At 43.1% G+C, this 23,182-nt stretch overlaps 1 protein-coding gene across 1 annotated transcript in view; it reads right to left on the bottom strand.

Moving 5' to 3' along the window:
• Positions 1–13,408, bottom strand: part of NIM1K (NIM1 serine/threonine protein kinase) — a 77,900-nt gene extending 64,492 nt beyond the window's left edge. Inside the window, exon 1 of the mRNA XM_070357821.1 lies at positions 13,249–13,408. The gene's annotated coding sequence lies outside the window, so the exon portion shown is untranslated. The remainder of the gene's footprint in view (positions 1–13,248) is intronic.
• Positions 13,409–23,182: the final 9,774 nt, after the last annotated feature.

The raw sequence follows: 23,182 nt of genomic DNA, 5'->3' as shown, positions 1-23,182 counted from the left end.
GATCTCCTTTAGGATGGACTGGTTGGATCTCCTTGCAGTCCAAGGGACTCTTGAGAGTCTTCTCCAACACCACAGTTCAAAAGCATCAATTCTTCGGCGCTCAGCTTTCTTTATAGTCCAACTCTCACATCCATACATGACCACAGAGCCTTGACTAGACAGACCTTTGTTGGCAAAGTAATGTCTCTGCTTTTGAATATGCTATCTAGGTTGGTCATAAATTTCCTTAGCAAAGTTCAATTTTTTGGTTTTCTGTATGAGTATGCTTAAAATGGTATATTGAATCGTATTCGGTAACACATACATACAAACACACTTGTTTCATTTTCACGCTGTAAATTGGTACATTTGCTCTCATTTCCAAATTTCAGGTGAGCAAACATCTTTTGTACCTTCTAAAAGAGGTATCTGCAAAACTGTTACATATGAGTCATTCAGAACAGCCACAGAAGTGCCGAGTTTTATGCAACTTTCCAAAAAGGCAATGAGTTGTCCTGGGCATGAAACGGGGAGGAATCTTTCTCAGTATTTCCATCAGTTTGCTCAATTAGGAAGTACTCAGCAGATGATACTATCTTCTGATAAGTAAAAAGCTGAGGAAACAAAAATCTTACCTGAGGAAGATTTCATAAAAATAAATGAGTTTTCATGAATGGGGAAGAGAAGTTAGCAGAGAAGGTAGAGATGATAACTCTCTAGGGAGTTATCTTCTCCAAGGAAGAAAAATTCCTAAAAATAATTCCAAACCACATTACGGGTGGTGAGGGACGGCAGCATGGAGTGGGTCAGGAATAGGAGTCCTTGGTGCCTTGAAGACATCAGTCCAGCGTTACCATTTCCATAGGTAACTTAACTGACCCAGAGCCAGACCTCCTGGAATGTGAAGTCAGGTGGGCCTTAGAAAGCGTCACTACGAACAAAGCCAGTGGAGGTGATGGAATTCCAGTGGAGCTATTCCAAATCCTGAAAGATGATGCTGTGAAAGTGCTGCACTCAATATGCCAGCAAATTTGGAAAACTCAGCAGTGGCCACAGGACTGGAAAAAGTCAGTTTTCATTCCAATCCCAAAGAAGGACGATGCCAAAGAATGCTCAAACTACTGCACAATTGCACTCATCTCACACGCTGGTAAAGTAATGCTCAAAATTCTCCAAGCATGGCTTCAGCAATATGTGAACCGTGAACTTCCTGATGTTCAAGCTGGTTTTAGAAAAGGCAGAGGAACCAGAGATCAAAGTGCCAACATCTGCTGGATCATGGGAAACGCAAGAGAGTTCCAGAAAGGCATCTATTGCTGCTTTATTGACTATGCCAAAGCCTTTGACTGTGTGGATCACAATCAACTGTGGAAAATTCTGAAAGAGATGGGAATACCAGACCACCTGACCTGCCTCTTGAGAAATTTGTATGCAGGTCAGGAAGCAACAGTTAGAACTGGACATGGAACAACAGACTTGTTCCAAATAGGAAAAGGAGTACGTCAAGGCTGCATATTGTCACCCTGATTATTTAACTTATATGCAGAGGACATCATGAGAAACACTGGACTGGAAGAAACACAAGCTGGAATCAAGATTGCCAGGAGAAATATCAAGAGCCTCAGATATGCAGATGACACCACCCTTATGGCAGAGTGAAGAGGAACTAAAAAGCCTGTTGATGAAAGTGAAAGTGGAGAGTGAAAAAGTTGGCTTAAAGCTCAACATTCAGAAAACAAAGATCATGGCATCAGGTCCCATCACTTCATGGGAAATAGATGGGGAAACAGTGGAAACAGTGTCAGACTTTATTTTTCTGGGCTCCAAAATCACTACAGATGGCGACTGCAGCCATGAAATTAAAAGACGCTTACTCCTTGGAAGGAAAGTTATGACCAACCTAGATAGCATATTCAAAAGCAGAGACATTACTTTGCCAACAAAGGTTCATCTAGTCAAGGCTATGGTTTTTCCTGTGGTCATGTATGGATGTGAGAGTTGGACTGTGAAGAAGACTGAGTGCCAAAGAATTGATGCTTTTGAAGTGTGGTGTTGGAGAAGACTCTTGAGAGTCCCTTGGACTGCAAGGAGATCCAACCAGTCCATTCTGAAGGAGATCAATCCTGGGATTTCTTTGGAAGGAATGATGCTAAAGCTGAAACTCCAGTACTTTGGCCACCTCATGCGAAGAGTTGACTCATTGGAAAAGACTGATGCTGGGAGGGATTGGGGGCAAGAGGAGAAGGGGACGACAGAGGATGAGATGGCTGGATGGCATCACTGACTCGATGGACGTGAGTCTGAGTGAACTCCGGGAGTTGGTGATGGACAGGGAGGCCTGGCATGCTGCGATTCATGGGGTCGCAAAGAGTCGGACACGACTGAGCGACTGATCTGATCTGATGACATGGGTACTCCTTAAAGTAGCAGTGTGATATTGGGATACTAATATATTCATCTACTTGGTAACATAATATTTCCCAAGGGAAAACTTAATCAAAAACTAGTTGGGATGTTTGAACATGTAAATTATCTCGATTCTAAGTCTTTCCTTTCAAAATTCAAACTGATAGTCAAGTATAGTTGCAAAACATAAGGGATGCCTTTTAGAAAGGAAGTCATACAAACATGGGAGTGGAGGGGTGGAGTTGAAGAACAGCCAGCCACAGACTGTCAAAGCAATAAGACCAGTGAATTGCAGTTAGAACATTATGTGAAATCTTGGAGTGTTATTTATCTATAGTTGTAGTCTATCCCCCTTATTAATAACTACTGTTTAATGAGAATCTATAATAAATAACAAGTGCTCAATAAGTAGGGAGACATAGAATTTGTCATTCAAATCAAGACACTTTTGAGAGTTGCAGGGGGTGATAGTAATAACCACTCTGGGACAGGAGGTGCAAACCAGGGCTTCCCATGACCACCTGGGACATACGGTTGTCCTGTCAGTCAGTGGTGAGGGCTTCCCGCTGGCTCAGCGGTAAAGCGTCCACCTGCCAATGCAGGAGATGCAAGAGATGCGGGTTCGATCCCTGGGCTGGGAAAATCCCCTGGAGTTGTTTTTCAGTTGCTAAGTTGTGTCTGACTCTGTGCCCCGATGGACTGCAGCACACCAGGTTCCCTGTCCCTCGCCATCTCTGGGAGCTTGCTCAAACTCGTGTCCCTTGAGTCAGTGATACCATCCAACCATCTGTTGTTGTTTAGTCTCCAAGTTGTGTCCAACTCTTCTGTAGCCCCATGGACCATAGCCCACCGGGGTTCTCCATCTATGGGATTCTCCAGGCAAGAATATTGGAATGGGTTGCCATTCTCTTCTCCAGGGATCTTCCCCACCCAGGGATCAAACCCCCATCTTCTGCACTGCAGGCAGATTCTTTACCACTGAGCCACCTGGGAAGCCCACAATTAGGTTTAGATGAGGTCATAAGGGTGGGGCCCTCATGATGGGTATAGTGTCCTAATAAGAGATCAGAGAGTGTTGCCTTTTTCTCTCCCTCCCTCCCATGTGATGGCACAGCAAGAAGCCAAGAAGGGCACTTTCAGCAGAACCCAACCAGCCTGCCACCTTGATCTCAGACTTCCAGGCTCCAGAACCATGAGAAAATTCATTTCTGGCACTTAAGTCCCCACGTCTATGGCATTTTGTTATGACAGCCTGAATAGACACATACGTCCATCTAGAACTGCCCTTCTGCGAGAAAAATAAACTTTTTTTAGCTGAAATAATAGCTTAGCCTCACCTACCTTAAACATGTTTTAATCACTTACATTAACCTGTGTGCATACCTGCTCAGTTGCTGTAGTCGTGTCCAACTCTGCAACCCTATGGATTGTCGCCTGCCAGGCTCCATTATCCATGGGATTCTCCAGGCAAGAATATTGGAGTGGGTTGCCGTGCCCTCCTCCAGGGGTTCTTCCTGATCCAGGGATCGAACTGTCGTCTCTTACATCTCCTGCACTGGCAGGCAGGTTCCTTACTACTAACACCACTGGGGACCTACAGTCAGCAAGATCACTTAATACGAAGACTATTTTATAATAAAGTGTTGAATAGCCTATGCAACTGATTGGTCACTGTACCAAAAGTGAAAAACAGAAGGTGGACTGTGCAGAGAATGGCTATAAGGATTGCAATGGTTTGCCCTTGTGACTGTGTGCCTGCCTGGGAGCTGCAGCTTGCTGCCCCTGCCTGGCATCATGAGAGAGTATGCGCATCTTTTCACTGGCCTGTGAAAAGATTACAATTCAAAACTGGAGGTCTGGTTTCTACTGAACGTGTGTCACTTCCACACCATCATAAAGTCGAGAAATCCTAAGTCAGAAGCCGTCTGTATATACTTTCTTCCATCCTTACAGCAGCCCTGAAAGGTGCCTGCAGTTTTCCTCATTTTTCAGGAACTTCAAAAGAACATGGTAACTTTTCTAAAGTCATACCGGCAATAAGCATCAGAGTCCAGGCTTTTCTGACCTCAGAGCCTGTGCTTCAGCTGTGCAAACCACAGGTGCTCCGGCTTCCCTGGTCTTGTGAGCAGGAGCTGTGTGTGTCACAGGGTGCCCTCACAGAACAGATGCTCCAGGAAAGGGTGAGGTTGAAGAAGAGATCATTCTCCCCCACTTCCTTACACTCTCACTCGTGCTCAGTCCTGTCTGACTCTTTTCGATCCCATGGACTGCAGCCCACCAGGCTCCTCTGTCCGTGGGGATTTCCCAGGCAAGAATACTGGAGTGGGTTGCCGTTTCCTTCCCAACCCAGGGATCCAACCCATGTTTCCTGCATTGGCAGGCGGGTTCTTCCCCACTAGCACCACCTGGGAAGCCCTTTTCTTGCTCTCACCTAAGCAATGTGAGGTTGCTACACTCTTCCTCCACTGGGGAATATTCCCCCAATAACAATCCTGTAATTGAACTGAAGTGTCCAGTTCAGTAGACTGTTTTTAAGGGCCTGCCTACTTTAAACCAGTGGTATGAGGTCCCTCCCCAAGAGTCACGTGGATGTGATTAAATCATCAGCTAGGGGGCAAGGTGAATACATAAATAGATAACTAAATACAACGTTCAAAGCACTGGGCTAGACATTTGTACAGGAAGGATGGGACCCAGAGAGCACAGGCGGTATGCGCCATGTTCAGGGAAAACCTGAAGGAGATTTGGCCTGAAAGAACCTGCCCCTGTGATTCAGCAAGTGCTAAAATAAGAAAATGTAGGTCAGGGCAATAGAAAGTGAATATGTTTTGTTGTTTGTAAATGGACTTGAGGCAATGTGAAGGGTGGGAAAATCTGTACCTCATTGTCTGCTACAAGAACTGGTGTTTGCTTGTGTCCAAGACATGTTTGTCTGAACTAGAAGTTCAGAGAACTTTAAAAGGTTTTTAAATTTTTTCCATAATTAAATATGATCAAAGCATATCTTACTACCCAAGAATGGGAGTAATAGTCTGTATTTGAATTTTAGTCTCTGTTCTGATGGACAACTTTCAACCAAACAATCTCATTGAACCAAAAGTCACCCATTTTCCACTCTCACTGAACATTTCAGCAACAAGACAAACAGCTTTAAACCAAGAGTCTACTGACTTTGCACTGCAATATACTAACCTTTAAAACTCACTGCATCCCGTTTCCTACAGATATTAACCATGTCACTCATTTTGTGGTTTTGGTAAATCTTTTTTACTTTTCTTGGCAAAGAGTAGTCACCAAAGCACACAGACTGGTTCTCACATGGATATGATGTGCTAAACAGAGAGGATGACTCTTAAGGAAGCTTGAGTTTAGGCAAGACAGAAGCTTCCCTCCTCACCTTCTGTATCACCTTCTATCTCTCTCCACCCAAAGCCAGATACCCAGCCCACAATCCTCTGAAGAACCTCTCTGCCTCCTCCTGGGAAGATAGTAACTCTGTAGTACCTGTGACATGACAGAACACAAACCCACTAACATCCATTTGTCTCAGGGTTTAATGGAGCGCTCTCAAGAGGTATGGATCTTCACTGGGCTGCTCAAGGCTCAATTCCAAAATTCTGGAGACATTGCTAGATTGGCTGTTTCTGGCCACACAGGTCCTGTGTGGCTGCAGCGGGCTGGTGACTGTCATGTCCTGGGAAGAGGCCAAGTCACGTCAGCTCTCCCAGGAGATCAAAGCAGCTCCAGCTTTCAGGATGTATCTGTACACAGAAGCCTTTTCATTGGCTTCCCAGCCTCATGGAATTGCTGAGGTTCCAAGGAAAATTCAAAATATCAGATCCACATTCCATGTGGTCTCTGCTGTGTGGGTGGGGAGACCCACACGTCCACAGGTGATGGCCCCACTGAGTGTCACCCACCACTGCCATCTGGTTCTCCCCCAGCCCTCCCCCTCCTCCCCCGTAATCTTTTCATACGAATCCCACCATCACTCTGTTCTTATGCACACTCTTCAGGTGCCATCTCCAGAATACTTTCATTGTGTAGAGAAAGAGAAGGCCTGTCTTCATTATAACAGGGTCTTCTCAAATTCATGATGGGAAGACCCCTCTCTACACCTGTTCTAAACCCGAAGGGGTCCAGAAGGAAGAATTGGCTTCCCAGTCAGGTGGTTCTTATGAAGAACCTAATTTGTAAGGCTCTATGTTAGGATGAATACAGGAAGCCAATATATCAATACCACCCAGAAGAATACCGAATAATCAATGATATGGGAAAAAAGCTCAAACTATAAAGTGGAAAAATAAACAATAAAATTGTACCTACAACATTCCTTTTTTTTTTTTTTTTGCTTTAACTACCAAAAAGCAACCAACCCTCTGAAATGTTAACCACAGTCATCTCTCTAGTGGGAATTATTGATGGTAGTAGAGACAGAATAATAGATTATTTCTTTTAACATTTATTTCTGTACTTTTGACAATAATACTAATGACATTGATATTTATTGTATGCCAGGCACCATTCTAAGAACTTCACATGAATCAACTCATTTAATTCTCACAACTATGTGAGAAGGTTGGTGCATTACTATAGGTCCCCAAACTGAGGCAAAAAGTAGTCAAATAATGCACCCAAGGTCACACATTAAGTCACAGAAACAGGATTCAAACCCAGTAGGCTGGTTCCAGAATTAGACTTAACCGCTATTACTTGCTGCTTCTGTAATATGTGCTGCTTTTGAATACATATTTTATAATGTCTTATAGTAAGGAATTATGTTTCCTTAAAGCTAAAGAAAATAATATTAAGAAATAGAGGGCCTCCCTGGTGGCTCAGCAGTAAAGGATCCACCTGCCAATGCAGGAGACATGGGTTCAATCCCTGGTCTGGGACGACCCCACACGCTATGGAGTAACCAAGCCTGACTGCCACAACTATCGAGCCTGGGCTCTAGAGCTGGGGAGCTGCAACTATTGAGCCCATGTGCCACAAGTACTAAAGCCCGCACACCTGGAGCCCATGCTCAACAAGACAAACCACCACAATGAGAAGCCCCACACAGCAACTAGACAGCTGCACTAGAGAACTAGGGAAATGAGCCCTCACTTGCCGCAACCAGAGAAAAGCCCAGGCAGCAACAAAGACCCAGCACAGCCAAAAATCAATTAATTATTATTTTTTAAAAAGATTAAGAAATGAAAACAAAAAGAAATATAAGACAAAGTAACCAAGGAGAGGGAGGAGACAGGGTGAAAGAATAAGTAATGAGTCAGGAGAAATGACTCCATGCTAAACATCTCTGGATTGGTTTCCTCCACTGTAAAATGTGAAGGCGTGCAAGTCTACATTCGAGAGAGATACCTACTCTGCAAATTACCAATAATTTACATGAAACGTTTGAAAGCTGTACCAGCATTTTAGACTTGGCCTTCACATCCTATAACAAATTTGCTGTCTTTGTGCTTAGATTAACATCTTTAAACCAATATGTACACAAAGCAAATGCCCAAAAAGCACCAAAATTATTAGTAAAGTTAAGGATATGATTCTATGTGATTGACACTAGAGATCAGTTTCTGAAAGACAAAAAGTGGTGAGAACAGAGAAGCTGGTCTGGCAGCATGCATGATTCCAAAGGACAGCAACCAATGTATATAAAGCTAAAAATCCTGAGTTGATACAATTAACAATAGTCAACACATGATAAGGAAAAGAAACCAATAAAATGGAGTAATTTCCAAGTATGTCTACATCATTACTTCCCTGAAAGTGCAGGATGTGTTTCCTGGCTCCACCAGGTAGACGAACATAACCCAGAGAAAGTGAATCTATGCTCAATGAAATTTCATTTAAAAAATGAGAGAATCCCACAAGGTTCCAGACAGAAAAAATAGATCTCATGCCAAGAATCTAGCACCATGATGGCACTGAACTTTCAGAAACACTGGAAGCTGGAAAAGAATAAATCAGTGCCTTCGGAAATTTGCGGGAATGAATTTCCAGCCGAGAATCCTATACACAGACAAACCATCAATTAAGTGTGAGAGTGAAACGGACTTTTCTAGACATGCAAAGTCCCCCAAATTTACTTCCTATACTCCCCTTTAAGAAGCTATTTATAGCAAAACAGATGCTTTATAAAATGGAAAGCATAAACCAAGAAAGAAGGAGACAAGAGAACAGGGACTCAACATAGAAGCGGGGTGAAGAGAAGTCTCAGAAGGCCCCTATATGTCCCGGCCATCAGAAAACTGTTCAGACTGGAGAACTGGGGGGTCCGTTCAGAGGGCTGGGGTGGGGCCCAGAAGGAAGAGGATTGGCAGATGTATTTCATTGTGTGAAAAAAAACCAAGGAGAGGCATTTTAAAGAGCCACTAGAATAAATGGTGGTAGACTCTAAAAAGCAAACAAACGAAAAACTATTTTCCCCAAGAGTTGTACAGAAAAAGAAATACATCCACAGTCCACAACCCGGCTCCAGTGAAAAATAATTACACAGTCATTATCATGCAGATGCAATGTTGATATAATTAACATTGTGATGTCTCTTGTGAGAAGCACTAATAGGGCAGAACTTTGCACGGAGACGTGTGCAAGGTCTTTCCTCCTGCACCCTCCCTTCTCACCATCCCAGCACAAGATATTAGGCCCCGACTCTTCCTTCCCACTCCGCTGCAGAAAACCCATTTAACTCAAATAATGGCTACCAATTTGAAAGAGCAATTCCTCCATTTTCTATCCTTGACCAATTATTTCCTTTCATTTTTTTTTAACTTTTTAATTTTATATTGGAGTACAGCCAGTTAACAGTGATAGTTTCGGGTGAAGAGCAAAGGGACTCAGCCATACACATACATCTATTCATTCTCCCCTAAACTCACCTCCCATCCAGGCTGCCACATAACACTGAGTAGAGTTCCCTGCGCTATACAGTAGGTCCTTGTTGGTTATCCATTTCAAATATAGCAGTGTGTACATGTTGATCCCAAACTCCCTAACTATTTCTGAAATTAACTGAACTTTGGCTGCTCTGGCTGGAGTCCTAGGAAACATCCAGTCCTCCTTCCCTCTCTGGAGCATTCCCCTGCCTGGCATTTGCAAATAAAGGATTATACTAAGGGTGCTCTGGCTGATTTTTTCCCACCAACTGTGTTGCAAAAAGGGAGGAAGGGGAAGTTGGAGGGGAGGAGTAAGAGAGTTATATCCTCCCCTGTAATAAAAGAAAGTGTATAGATTCTGTCTAAAATTGATAACTCAAGGACCAGCCACATAAGAGAATTATTTCCAACTAGGGAAGGATGTGATCAAACAGCTAAGAAAGAGCAGAGCAATCGTAACCCAAGAGAGGGACTGTTTTTTGTTAGAATCTTTTAACATGCTTTAATCCATAAAATTATAGATGAATGCACTCGGCTGATAACAACTGGAGCAGTTTTTAAAAGTGAAGCTTGCAACTTATAGTTAAGAATGACTCAACTAAATGATCCAGCCAACGCAGAGTAGAAAGCTTTCTTGGTGGCTGAAGGGTTGAGAAGAAGGAGTCTAGCCAGAAGATGGGAAGTCCATACCACTGGAAGTGAATTTTGGTCCACTTTCAGTCCTACCAGAGAGCCTCTAAATTGGAGAATTTGGCTAAATAGGACAGCCAGAGCTTTCTTGAAAAGTATCAGGTTCTCCGTTCTCCGTGAAAGGCAAAGAATAGAGTTTGTTTTAGCTTCCTGTTCCCCAACTTGTGTTTTTTTGTTTTTCTGTATAGCTCCCATTACACTATGTTTTTTTTTTTCTTTTTACTCCCTTCCCTTTAATCTGTGAGTTTTCTTCTCATTTAAGACTCTTTTTCGCCTACTGTTTTATTTTTCTCTTAATCCCAAATTCTTCCTGCCTCTGTACCTTATCTCTCTTCTCACCTAGATTTTCTCTGAGTCCTACCTGGTACTCATATTCCTAGACATGCCAGGTGGTTTTAGGTTTCATTTCTTAATTTTCCAAGTAGGTACCTGAAATGACTTGAGTTTTTTGAACACAATTTGCCTATCCATAAAACTGGTTAATATTCCTCAGGATGCTATATGACAACGATTGAGCTATCTTTGAAGTTCTTGAGAAAAAGTAATTTAAGAACTGTGATCTGCTTAATTCAAGTTGTAGACACTGTCATCCTAAGAACTTTGACTATTTTCTTCTTTTCTTGAAATTTATAACTTCAATTCTAGAGAACTTTTTCTACAATGACCATGGAAAATGAAAACATAGAATGAGACTCATTTTATAAACTAATTTTAGTTGTCATTTCAACAACTGAAAGAAAATTAGCAAATGAATTAAGAGTCTTTAGTCCTTAGAGTAATACTATAATGAGATTCAAAGAATGCAGTTGGATTTTCACATTATATTTTAATTTTTAAGTTTCTCAAAATGGAACTAGATATTTGGCTGAAAACACTAACCTATTAAAACAAGTTTTTTTTTTAATTAAAAAAATTTTTAATATTTATTTGGCTGCATGGGCTCTTAGTTGGGACATGTGGGATCTAGTTCCCTGACCAGGGATCAAACCCCAGATCCCTGCTTTACAGAGTCTTAGCCACTGGACCACCAGGGAAGCTCCATGTTCTTTAAAAAAAAAACAAAAAACTGTAAGTCTAAGGACTGGCTTTCAAAATTTCCAATCATATGCTATCAATATGTAAATTTAATTTATAGGTTTCAATGCTTAGGACTTGTGAATGTGTAAAGAATTAGGGTCCTTTAAAGACATGAACATGTACTAATAAAAGTATTTGAATGGGACCATTACTCTGCCCAAATTAAACCTTTTAAACTGAAAATCTAAGGCCAAACCAACAGCATAAAGGGCTCTATGGCCTATCTGTAGTTATTACTGGAAAATTTAGGTTTTATACAAAACTGCCTTTATTCTAAATGCAGTTGTTATTAGAAAAGAGCACACACCTCAAACTAAATATCAATCCACGTTTTCCCCTAGCACAGAAGGAGACCTCTCTGAAGGTTTTTCCAGGCTTACCACTTAACAGTGGTCAAGCCAAAAATAAACCTATGAGGGCTTTACTAGGCAAATTCAACAGCATACAAAGCACCAGTCCGTGGAGAGTTGGACTTTTTCCCTATTAGCCTCTTTCTGGCCTTTCCTCTCGCATTCCTCCACCTCCTAATTAGAAAGCTAATTAGGAGTCCAAATTTCATGCTAAATGGGGAGAGAGATCTGGTCACAGGCCAGGATTCCTTTCGCATCAAACACTGTTCTCGGTCTCCCTTCCTTAGGGCAGCTGAACTGTGGGAAGAGAGCTGGGCCCGCAGGACCAATTGGCTGAGGGCACTGTTTACTCTCAGTTGTCTGCGAGGGAAGATCTTTTTCACAAACTGCAAACTCTGCAAAGGTAAAATTAAACAACAACAACATGCCTCGGGCCTTCAGTACCCTAAAGAAACAAGTATCTTCTAGGCTCAATTATTATTACCATGGTAACATGAGGGGGCTTGGGGAGGTCTCCTCAAGAACGGTTCCCGATTCCATCCAGGCAGCCTCTCAACAGTGCCGGGCGACTTCTCCAGTTACCATGGCAACCAAAATTAGAAGTGCTTTTGCAACACTAACAGAAACCATCTTTTGAAGCTCTTCTGTGAATCACATTGAATACTGATGATGCAAGCTTGAGTGATACATATTTACAAACATTAAAAAAAATCATATTGCCATAAACAAATACTTGTTTTAGAGTCCCCTTTGCAATCTTTTGACTTAACCTTGGAATCGATCCTTCGGTCTGGTTTTGTTTGTTTCCCTTCTGGATTCCCGCGGCCTCGAGTGCAAAGGCGATTTGTTTAACTTCCAAACTTGTCTGAATTGCACGGGTGAGAGCTTAAAATGTGGTTCCTTCGCTCTGGGTTTGAAACGGAGTGAGAAAGGGGGTGGGGGAGGGTGGGTCTAACAGAGAGCCCTCTTGTCTAATAAAGTCGGGAGGACGAAAATCGGGAGGGGGTGGGGAGAAGAGCCGGGAAGGGACGGAGGAGGAGGGGGAGAGCCGGGAAGAAAAAGTGCAGATGGCTACATCTCCGCTGCCCTTACTGGGGCTAAGAGCACCTTTATCGGGTGCCTTGACCTCTCCATCTGCACAGATCCTGGGTCAGGCACACAGAGCTGATCCGAAACGGCATTTTAAAAGCCCTGTTGCGATCCTTTCCAAGTCGTGTCGCCGAATCCTCGGGCTCCTAATATTCCTGAAGGGACCTCAGGGAAGAAGAGACAGGCTCTTCTTTACTTGTACAGTCTTTCCAAAGGAGCGTCTTTCTTTAGGGCGCGTCGTGGCGTGGGGTGGGATGGAGGGTCCACTCCTCTGGACCACCGCCGTTCCCTGTCAGTGCCCTTCACTGCCCACTGCCCGCCGGGGTCACGCAGGTCCCTGGCACTGGATTCAAACTCTGCTGCTCCGGGCTCGCGCCCGGGGGCACCGGTGGCGCGCAGCTGGGGTGCGCGGGGTGAGGCTGGGGGTGCGCGCACAGACCTGGATGTCCGCACCCAGCTGGGACCCGGGGACACAGGCGAGCACACCCCGGGCTCACGCCCTCGGGCACCGGCAGGCTGCTCGCGCCGGCGCACCCCGGCCTCCGCCTCCAACGCTCTCGCCTCCCAGGCGCGATGGGCCTCGGAGGGGGCGCCCCTAAAGAGCGCTAATCCTCTCCTGACCCCAATTCGCCCACCCTCGCCGGGAGTTGGGTCTCTCTTTGCCCTGGGGTTCCGGAGAGGAGAGGCGTCCCTGCTCAGCACCCAAGTCGGCAGGCTGGCGGAGGAAGGGGCGGCCGGGTGGGGTGCCGGCTGCGAGCCCCGCGGCCTTCGCTTACCTTGGTGGCGAGCTCCGCTCGCGGGCTCGGCTGCGCGGCGCCCGGCCGGGCTCTTTGGGTGGTGGGCTCGGGCGCGGGCGGTGCGTGGGTGTCAGAGCGCAGTGGCCGCGCCGAAGGCTCGGGAGCTGTCAGGGGCGGCAGTGGCAGACCCCGCCCACCGGCCCGGCCGGGGCTCCGCAGAAGGGACTCAGGCGCCCCGCAGCGTTTCCCGAAGGACCAATCCGGAGCTGGGGGCTGGCCCGGGGGAGGCGGGGAAGGGGAGGCCGGAGGGGCACCCGGACGAGGGCCTGGACCTTGTAGGCAGGTTTCTATGGCAGCCGGGAAGGAGGGGCTGAAAGGAGGTGGGCGGGGGGGAGGGGCGGGGGGGGGGCTGGGGGCGCGCGGCGCGGGGACACCCAACGTATACACTGGAGCAGGGGGAGGGTTAGCCCTGCCGCAAAGAGGAGCGCTCCTGGAGCATGGATGGCAAGAGGCGGCACGGCTCCCATCAACTCCCGCTGCGTGCTGAGTCGCTCCAGCCTCTTGATAAAAGGGTTTCCGTGTCCTTGGGAGACCCGGTAATCTTCCTAACAGAACGGGGTTTTCTAGCAAACCACCGTGACAGCTCCTTCAGGTGAGTCTGGGAGCGTTTAGGGTTTGCAGAAAGAAGTGCTAACGCCACGCTCAGCCCGGATTAGGCCTGGTTCCTTGGGTGCCCCTTGGGCAGTGGATCCCCAATGTCCTGTGTACTCCCCAGCTATGACTCTCCGGCTCAGGGTGGGTGCCAAATGTTTTTCCAGTTTACAAGCAAGGAGAGAATGCGATTCACCGAATACTAAAAAATAAAGATGATTTATTGAAGTTCACGTCCATCATTTTACAGAGGAAGAAATTGAAGTCGGAGAAGTCAGTTAACAAGTGCCACAGGGCTGGTTAATGGCAAAGCCGTGACTGGGGGCCCTAAGTCACAGTTCTGTGAACAATCTTTCCGCCTCCTCATGTGGCTGGATCCTCCATAATTGCTAGGGTGTATTTACAAAAGCGAAAGAGCTAAGGGGAAAAATAAACTGAGTTTAAAGCCCTTTTATGGTAGAAATTAGGGAATCCAAAGATTCCTTATTTTGCTACTTGCCAGTAACTGTTATAAATACTTTGACAGAATGACTGATTAAATCCTCATAATAGCCTTTTCAGTTAGGTGCTCTGATTACCACCCCTGTTTTGACAGATGAGGGAACTGAGGCCCAGAAATTTACTTGACTTGCTCAAGGTCACACAGTTGTCCAGTACTGATGCCCGGACTCAGACCCGAGGGTCTGACTCAGGTCTGGTGCTCGTCCTCAGCAGCCTGTGCTGCCTCTTTGTATGATGATTAAAGGGGCCAGAACAGGAAGGGCAAGAAATAAAACCTTGGACAGCTCCACACACTGACCACTGGGATTGGCAGGAAAACCAAGAGAACCTGGGAAAAGTGCTTTCTTGTTTTATAAGAGTGGTTATAAAGGTTCTCTGTGAGAAAAGTGTGTCTTTAAAGGGAGGCCTTCTTCTCAAAGACAAAAGGACTTTTTTTTTTAAAGGAGTAATCTTAAAACAGTACGTGCCATCAGTCTTTCTAAAACAATGAAATACAGGATAAGTCATTGCATATTTTAAATACAAAAGACTCCTTGAGTTCTACAACATGAAAATCCACAGAACAAGAATTCATAAAGAAACAGCCCAGAAACCAAGAGCCTCAACTTCCCAGGTGACACATACTCTGACATAGGTCATCCCATGGTGCCCCTGTAAAGCAACGCTTGGCAAAGCCAATCCTGGATTCTAGAGAATTAAGAGGTTACCGAAAACTTTAGGCTACCGTAGAAAAGGAAAACTTAAAACTCAGCTTCAGAAACCACTTCTAAAGTCCAGTAGCCAGACTTTTTTCCAGGAGTCACCCGCATTCCTCTTGCAGACAGACTCCTAGGGCCTGCTCCATTTCAAAATATAAACTCTTCCTTCATGCCTTCCTTTCCCTTGGGGGTCCTGGGATACTCAGCCATACAGGACTGACCTCACACTGAATTTCCTTCACTTGAAAAAAATGTTTTTCTCCTAGACAGGGTCATTCAACAATAGGCTAATTACAATGTAACAGTATATAGAAAAGTTAACATTTTTGTTTTGAACAGTATGGGGAAATACTTTCAACATGTTAAGAGAAAGCAAAAGTTACAAAACAGAATGATACAAATTTGTGATATGTGTAACTGGAAGGAAATATACCAGACATTAGAAATACTTTTTCATTGTCTTGTGGAACCTCAGGTGATCTAAACAATGTTAATACTTTCCAGTGTTGTTTGCATTTTCTACAATGGGAGTATATGTCAGAAAAAATTTTTAATGTCAGAAAAATATTATTTTCCAAAAGAATTGATGAAACTGTAAAAACTATAAAGACAATATAGTTTCAGGTTATTGGAGAGCTCATTAAAATTTAGTGTATTAAACTAAACTCCTTTAGTGTATTAAAACAACTCCCTTGCGTTAGCAGTAGCCAAGTACATTCTTAAAAACAACTAATTATTAATAGAAGAACTGACTCTAAAAAAGGAGGTCCTTGTTATATACTTTAAGAAGTACCGGCAGTGGCTAAAAGTTTAGAGTTTTGACTCATAAAGCTACACCCTGCCTCTTAGCTCTGTTCCTTACTAATTACATGACACTCTGGTTTTACGTACCTTCATCTGTTCTCTCATCTGTAATCGGGGAGTTGTGAAAATTAATGAGACAAAGTTTCTGGTAGACAATGAACTAGGTTTTCTTAACCTGGAGTCCCAGGGGCTTGGATGATTGGCAGGAAGCTCCCTCATCAACAGTGTATTTGTCTACTCCTTTCATCACAGTCTCTAAGTAGTTGGGGCCCAAATGTCAGAACCCCCTCAATAAATGCTTAATAAATGGTAGCATTATTATTTCAAGTTCTGACGTATCTTCCCACCTTTAGTGCTGTTCTAGGGAATATAGGCACATTCTACTCTAATTTTAAGTTACCTGATACAGAACATCCCTATTGAATGTGAACCTGGGCTATTCATGAGGTTTTCCTACCTCTGCTTTTCTTCCTCAGACTTTTGGCTAGTGGAAGGGAGGGATATTTGGGAGGGATATTTGGAAGGATATGGGAGGGATATTTGACAAATGTCAGGGAGAGGACACAGAGCAAAAGTTTTTAAGACTGTATTGCTGCAGAGTTGGGGTGTTGGAGAAGACTCTTGAGAGTCCCTTGGACTGCAGGGAGATCCAACCAATCTATTCTGAAGGAGATCAGCCCTGGGATTTCTTTGGAAGGAATGATGCTAAAGCTGAAACTCCAGTACTTTGGCCACCTCATGCGAAGAGTTGACTCATTGGAAAAGACTCTGATGCTGGGAGGGATTGGGGACAGGAGGAAAAGGGGATGACAGAGGATGAGATGGCTGGATGGCATCACTGACTCGATGGACGTGAGTCTGAGTGAACTCTGGGAGTTGGTGATGGACAGGGAGGCCTGGAGTGCTGCAATTCATGGGGTTGCGAAGAGTCGGACACAACTGAGCGACTAAACTGAACTGAACTGAATCTATAACTCAAGAGGCATATCCTGTTCCAGGAAAATTTATTTATGCTGTTTAGATTCTAAATGCTACCTCAATCTGAGACTTCAAGTCTTCGAGACAATTCTGAAACATTCTCAGACAATATCTCTTTGACTATGATCCCTGTCCCATGTTTATCTTTAAGAAATTCCAGCTGAACATTATGTGTCAGACCTTCTCATTTTATCTCATGTCTTTCTTGTATTTTCCAGATTTTTATCTTCTATTTACGTTTTTTCACATTCTGGTTAGTTTCTTCAGATCTATCTATTTCACAGATTCTCTCTTGTACTCCAATTAGTCAGCCGTTTAATCGGCACACTAACCTCACAAGCCTTGACAATGCAAGTATAATTAGAACACCAAATTGAATCACAACAATTAGGATTTATTAAAATCTTTTTCCTTAATTTTATAGGCACTTTTAAAGAACCAGTAGGAAAGAAACATTTATTTGAGGTTTACCCATGTATTCTGTTCCCCTTATTTCTATTAATTTCAAGCAATGTTAAACCAAAAGAACTAAGACTAGTATGGTAATTGTTTTTAAAAGTTTTCTCTCATGTGTATGTGTATGGAGAGATATTTATGTAATATTGGCAGTAATTATTTCTGATTAATGAGCTTTGAACTGTGGTGTTGGAGAAGACTCTTGAGAGTCCCTTGGACTACAAGATCAAACCAGTCAATCCTAAAGGAAACAAATCCTGAATATTCACTGGAAGGACTAATACTGAAGCTGAAGCTGCAGTACTTTGGCCACCTGATGCGAAGAGCTGACTCATTAGAAAATACCCTGATGCTGGGAAAGATTGAAAGCAGGAGGAGAAGGGAATGACAGAGGATGAGATGGTTGGATGGCATCACTGACTCAATGGACATGAGTTTGAGCAAGCTCCAGGATATGGTGAAGGACAGGGAAGCCTGGCATGCTGCAGTCCATGGGGTCGAAAAGAATAGGACACAACTGAGTGAGTGAACAACAAATGAGTCTTGGAGTGGCTTTTAACTTTCTTATTTTTCTAAAATACACGAATCTTTTTGTTGAGCAAGTATAATTTAACAACAAAAACAACAAAATAGAAAAAAAGGTTGTACATTTCAGTGACTTGGTGAAGTGCCACTACTTCCTCTAACAAGTCAGCTTAAATTCTGTTGATATTCTGGGTACTTTAATTCACTTCAGACATTCCTGCCTCATCATTTAGTCATTAGTGTTCAATACTTAGCTTTCTTCCTAAAGGTAAGGTACAATGAATAGAGGGGGTAAAAAGAAAAAAACCCAAATTGTAACCTCGAGACATTTTCATTATAAAAGTAATTTTCATTATTAAATTTGAGTTATTACCTGAGATTCCCACTATAATATTAATAGCAACTGTACTCCAAACTTTTCTTGAATATGTAGCTAAGTATAGCAATGTGCTGTGTGGTGCTTAGTCACTCAGTCATGTCCGACTCTTTGGAACCCCATAGACTGCAGCCTTCCAGGCTCCTCTGTCCATTGACATTCTCCAGGCAAGAATATTGGAGTCGGTTGCCTTGCCCTTCTCCAGGGGATCTTCCCAACCTAGGAATCAAACTCAGGTCTCCTGCATTGCAGGGGGATTCTTTACTGTCTGAGCCACCGGGGAAGCCCAAGTATAGCAATAAGTGTGATATTGTCTTAATAATCAGCACTTGGGTATGATCTACAGTTGAACAACGAACAGATGAAGGCTCTGGGCCCATTGATCCTTTGCCAAAATTATCTCATGAAAAGTTTTAAGAATCAAATAGTTACTTTTGATTTTTACCTTTAGTTTTTAATAAGCACCATTTCAACTGGACTAGGGTTCTGAATCTATTATTCCCTCCATAATGTTTCATAGCTGTATCTAACAGATAACTATTATTTCACAGGACACAGTTACTGCTCTAATACACCTCTAATAAAGTGGTCTACCAGGCAACAGAGTTAATGATCAGCTCTTCCTTTAGGTGAGTTCATACACTGACATTTGCTCCTCAGCAGATATTAGCCATCGTTTGGTCTCTAAAGTGTATTTGAGTTACCCAGTGGAAGCAAAAGTATTCAATTATTCTGAATTCCCAGTTTTTATTATTCTCTAATAGATCATGTCTTTGTGGCATTTTCATTTCAGAAACATAAAAGCAATTTATTACTGAGAATAAGTAGAATGTTCTTGATTAAATATGAAAAAACAAGACCATTGTCTTTGTCCAGTGCATTACATGAATAGTCAACATGGACAATAAATAACAAGATATTTTGAAAGTAGCACCTACTACCTATAAAAAAAAAAAAGAGAGACCCTCAAAATGTTCACACCACTGGCTAGTCATCTGTGCTTCCCTTAAGTACTCTATGTCAGCCATTCTCCAGGTGTATCAGTATATTACCTGGGAATGTTAGGAATGCAAATTCTCAGGTCCTAATACTAACCCAGGGAGAAGGCAATGGCACCCCACTCCAGTACTCTTGCCTGGAAAATCCCATGGACAGAGGAGCCTGGTAGGCTGCAATCCATGGGGTCGTGAAGAGTCAGACACACTGAGCGACTTCATTTTATCTTTTCACTTTCATGCATTGGAGAAGGAAATGGCAACCCACTCCAGTGTTCTTGCCTGGAGAATCCCAGGGACAGTGGAGTCTGGTGGGCTGCCATCTATGGGGTCGCACAGAGTTGGACACGATTGAAGGGACGCAGCAGCAGCAGCAATACTAACCCAGACCAATTGAATTATTAACAAAATGCTGTTGCATGCTGTTGTTGAACCATTGCCTAGGCAGTGCCGTCTCTAGGCAAGGAGACAGCAAGGAGCTATCAGAAGGCAATTTGCTGATAATCTCTTGCCATCTTTTCTGATCTCCTGTTCCCCCCTACACCAAACTCATCAAGGGCTGATGTAAATTCCAGAAGGAAAACGGCTGTTTTGCTTATGCTCTGTGTAAGCCAACACTGTCAGCCACAAAGATCTCATACAGAGGTGACTGTAGTCTGTGAAGTCAAGCTCTCTGGTTTCAAATACTGGCTTCACTTTCCACCAGCTATTTCTCATCTCCTTGTCTTAGTTTCCTCTATTTGCAAAATGACAGCTAATAATGTAATTATTTCAGGAGGTCATTCAGATGATTAAAGTGCTTGGCATAAGTGATTCATAAATGATGCTATCATGTTACAAGGTTCCTCTCCTAGGCTGTACTTTGGTACAAGTATCAAGGTGGGCATCACTTCAGTTGTATAATTACATCATATTTAGTGTCATATTAGGTGGGAAAGTTAAGAAAACAATTATGAATTCACATGCTGCCTTCCTACATATCATGTCTACAGAATTAAGGAAGTAACGTTTATAGAACATGGAGTAGTTAACATTCAGCTTAGGTTTCCCTCTCCTGATGTAACAAAGTTCAGTGTTAAATTCAAAGCTGCTATCTCCAGCAAAATCAGGCTAAACTTTGAAGGTCATTTACTTGTAATTTTACATGACGGTTATAAAACTGTTTCCAGGTGAATACTGTCATGACCATCTGATCGTTTAAAACAGTAACAAATGTTGATGTGCATTAAAATCCACTTGATTTACCAGTGGACATTTATCACATTCAGGCCACAGTCAATGCTGTTCGCTTAATCAAAGTACAAAGTGGGTAAGTAGCCTAGAAGATTCTCATAGACTTTTTAATATTGAAATATTACTTCAAAATTTAATGTAGTAGGATCAGAAGCACTTACCTTTCCATTAAAGTATTTCTACTTTCAATATTAGGAAGAGGATTGCAGCCTATTTTTAATGGTAGGACTGTTAAGATCCTTGTTTTTGTACCTGTTCAAAAGATTTCTAGGTTTTAAATTTGACATTGGGGTGCAGTTAGTTTCCCTTTGAACCCCAGATGATACATGTGGTATAATAAAAAAATAAGTATCTGGTTCCTGGCAATGAGATCTTAAAACCCTTGCAATTTCCTGAGTGGTATCTTTTGTTATTCCTGACAAGCCTCTACCTGAGTTTATATAATGCAGTGACTCTTAGCTCCAGTCACTAGTCCTCAACCATATTGATTAGAGGGCTAGACCTATCAGCCCCACCCCCAAGGGAAGTAAGTAAACAAGGTTAAGGGAGCATCTGGGTAAACACATCCATGTGCTGGGAGGGTGGAGCACCAGGCTAGGACAGGGATGTGCTGTGCACCCCTGCCCCCCACCTCACCCCTTTGCCCTATGGATATGTCTCTTCCTGGTTTGTATCCTTTATAATAAACTACACTCCATAGTGCTTTCCTGAGTTCCGGATCATTCCACTGAATTATTTAACCTGGGCGGGAGTGGGAACACCTAATTTGTAGTTAACCAGGCAGAAGTGTGGGTACCCTGGGGACTCTATTTTTGGCTGGTGTCTGAAGTGGGGGCAGTATCGTGGATGTTCAGTTGCTAAGTTGTGTCCGACTCTGTGACCCCATGGACTGCAGCATGCCAGGCCCCTCTGTCCTCCACTATCTCCTGAAGTCTCAAATTCATGTTCATTGAGCTGGTAATGCTATCTAGCCATCTCATTCTCTGCTATCCCCGTCTCCTTCAGCCTTCAATCTTTCCCAGCATCGGGGTCTTTCCCAATGAGTCAGCTTTTCTCATCAGGTGGCCAAAGTATTGGAGCTTCAGCTTCAGCAACAGTCATTCCAATAAATATTCAGGGTTGATTTCCTTTAGGATTGACTAGTTTGATCTCCCTTCTCACTTTCTGGAATCTATGTTAATTCCAGGTACTGTCAGAATTGAAGGACAGCCAGTTGCTGTTTAGGAATCAAAGAACTGCTGTTGAACAGTGTGGGGTAGACAGGAGAGGCTCTCCTATCATTTTCCAGTGCTCTTGGGATTCCTGTGGGTGACCAACGTCTGGCAGTACTACCCAGCTGTCATGCTGTAGACCTAGCTAAAAACTCCAGTAGGAGTAAAGCAAGAACAAAATATCCAGTTCAGTACTTTAATATACATTATCGTTCCCTGGTGGCTCAATGGTAGAGAATCCACCTGCCAATGCAGGAGACTTGGGTTCAATCCCTGGGTCAGGAAGATTCCCCTGGAGAAGGACACGCCAACCCACTCCAGTATTCTTGCCTGGGAAATCCCATGGACAAAGAAGCCTGGTGGACAAAGTCCATGAGGTTCCAAGAGTCATGCAAAAAGAACATGAGTTAGTGACTAAACAATAACATGAAAAATGCTTTAGGAACTGCAAGGTTTACTACCAGCGAGTATCTTTCCTTGTCTTCTCTGATAATCTAATTTACTGGCATTTGGAGCACACATAGCCTTCAAACCTTTTGGGAAAAGTAAATGAACTATATCTGTCCCTCAAACCTGCTTTGAAAGGCCTTGCCAAATCTGAAAACTCAAATGATAATTTTAATGCTTTGCTGTGCCTTTGTCCCTGATCTCTACATTGCAGTCAGGGCTCTTGAAAAATTATGTTTAAAAATAAACCTTGTTTCATACCTTGGCTTAAGGGCATAGCATGAGTTATTTTCAGCATTCAGAATTCACTAGATACTAACTAGTAATTTATATACTTGAGACCACTGTCAGGAATTTAAACATTTTTAAAACTCTAACTCAGGAACATGGACATCTTAAGGCAAACTAAAAATTTCAGTTAATTCTATCATCAGTATTTTCCAACTTCAAAGAAAAAAATTACGTCTATATAAAGACTTCCCTGGTGGCTCAGACAGTAAAGCGTCTGTCTACAATGCAGAAGACCCGGGTTTGATCCCTGGGTTGGGAAGATCCCCTGGAGAAGGAAATGGCAATCCACTCCAGGACTATTGCCTGCAAAATCCCATGGACCGAGGAGCCTGGTAAGCTACAGTCCATGGTCGCAAAGAGACCCCATGGACTGTATATGCTTTGTAGCATATACCCAACTATCAAAGAGAACAGATTTAGAAATGTTCATACACTTCAATTTAAAATAAAGACAGTCTCCAAATTCCTCTTATCTCTAAATCCATGACTTATCCAGTCATGGAAAGCCATTTTCTTCAGTATACTTCATAAATGTGATAACCATTTAACATCAGGGTTACCAAAATGTTACATGGAATTGACCTTTTAAATTTAACACACTAGTAAGTGGAGAAAGGATTTTTAAAATAGGCTCTACTAAAATTCCACTGGTTACTGTGTCCCACCATGTAAAATAGCAAATATCAACCTCTTCTTACTTTCTTTTGTGACTTTTGAGGATTGGAGATATATACTGCGAATGTTATATCTCAATTCATGTATCAGTCATATTAGTACAGATGAGAAGACACCTCTGATCGCAAACCA

Source organism: Bos mutus, chromosome 20 (genome assembly GCF_027580195.1).
Source record: "Bos mutus isolate GX-2022 chromosome 20, NWIPB_WYAK_1.1, whole genome shotgun sequence".
Classification (NCBI taxonomy): domain Eukaryota; kingdom Metazoa; phylum Chordata; class Mammalia; order Artiodactyla; family Bovidae; genus Bos; species Bos mutus.
The sequence above is the reverse complement of the archived record's forward strand: the minus strand, read 5'-3'. Positions and strand labels throughout refer to the sequence as shown.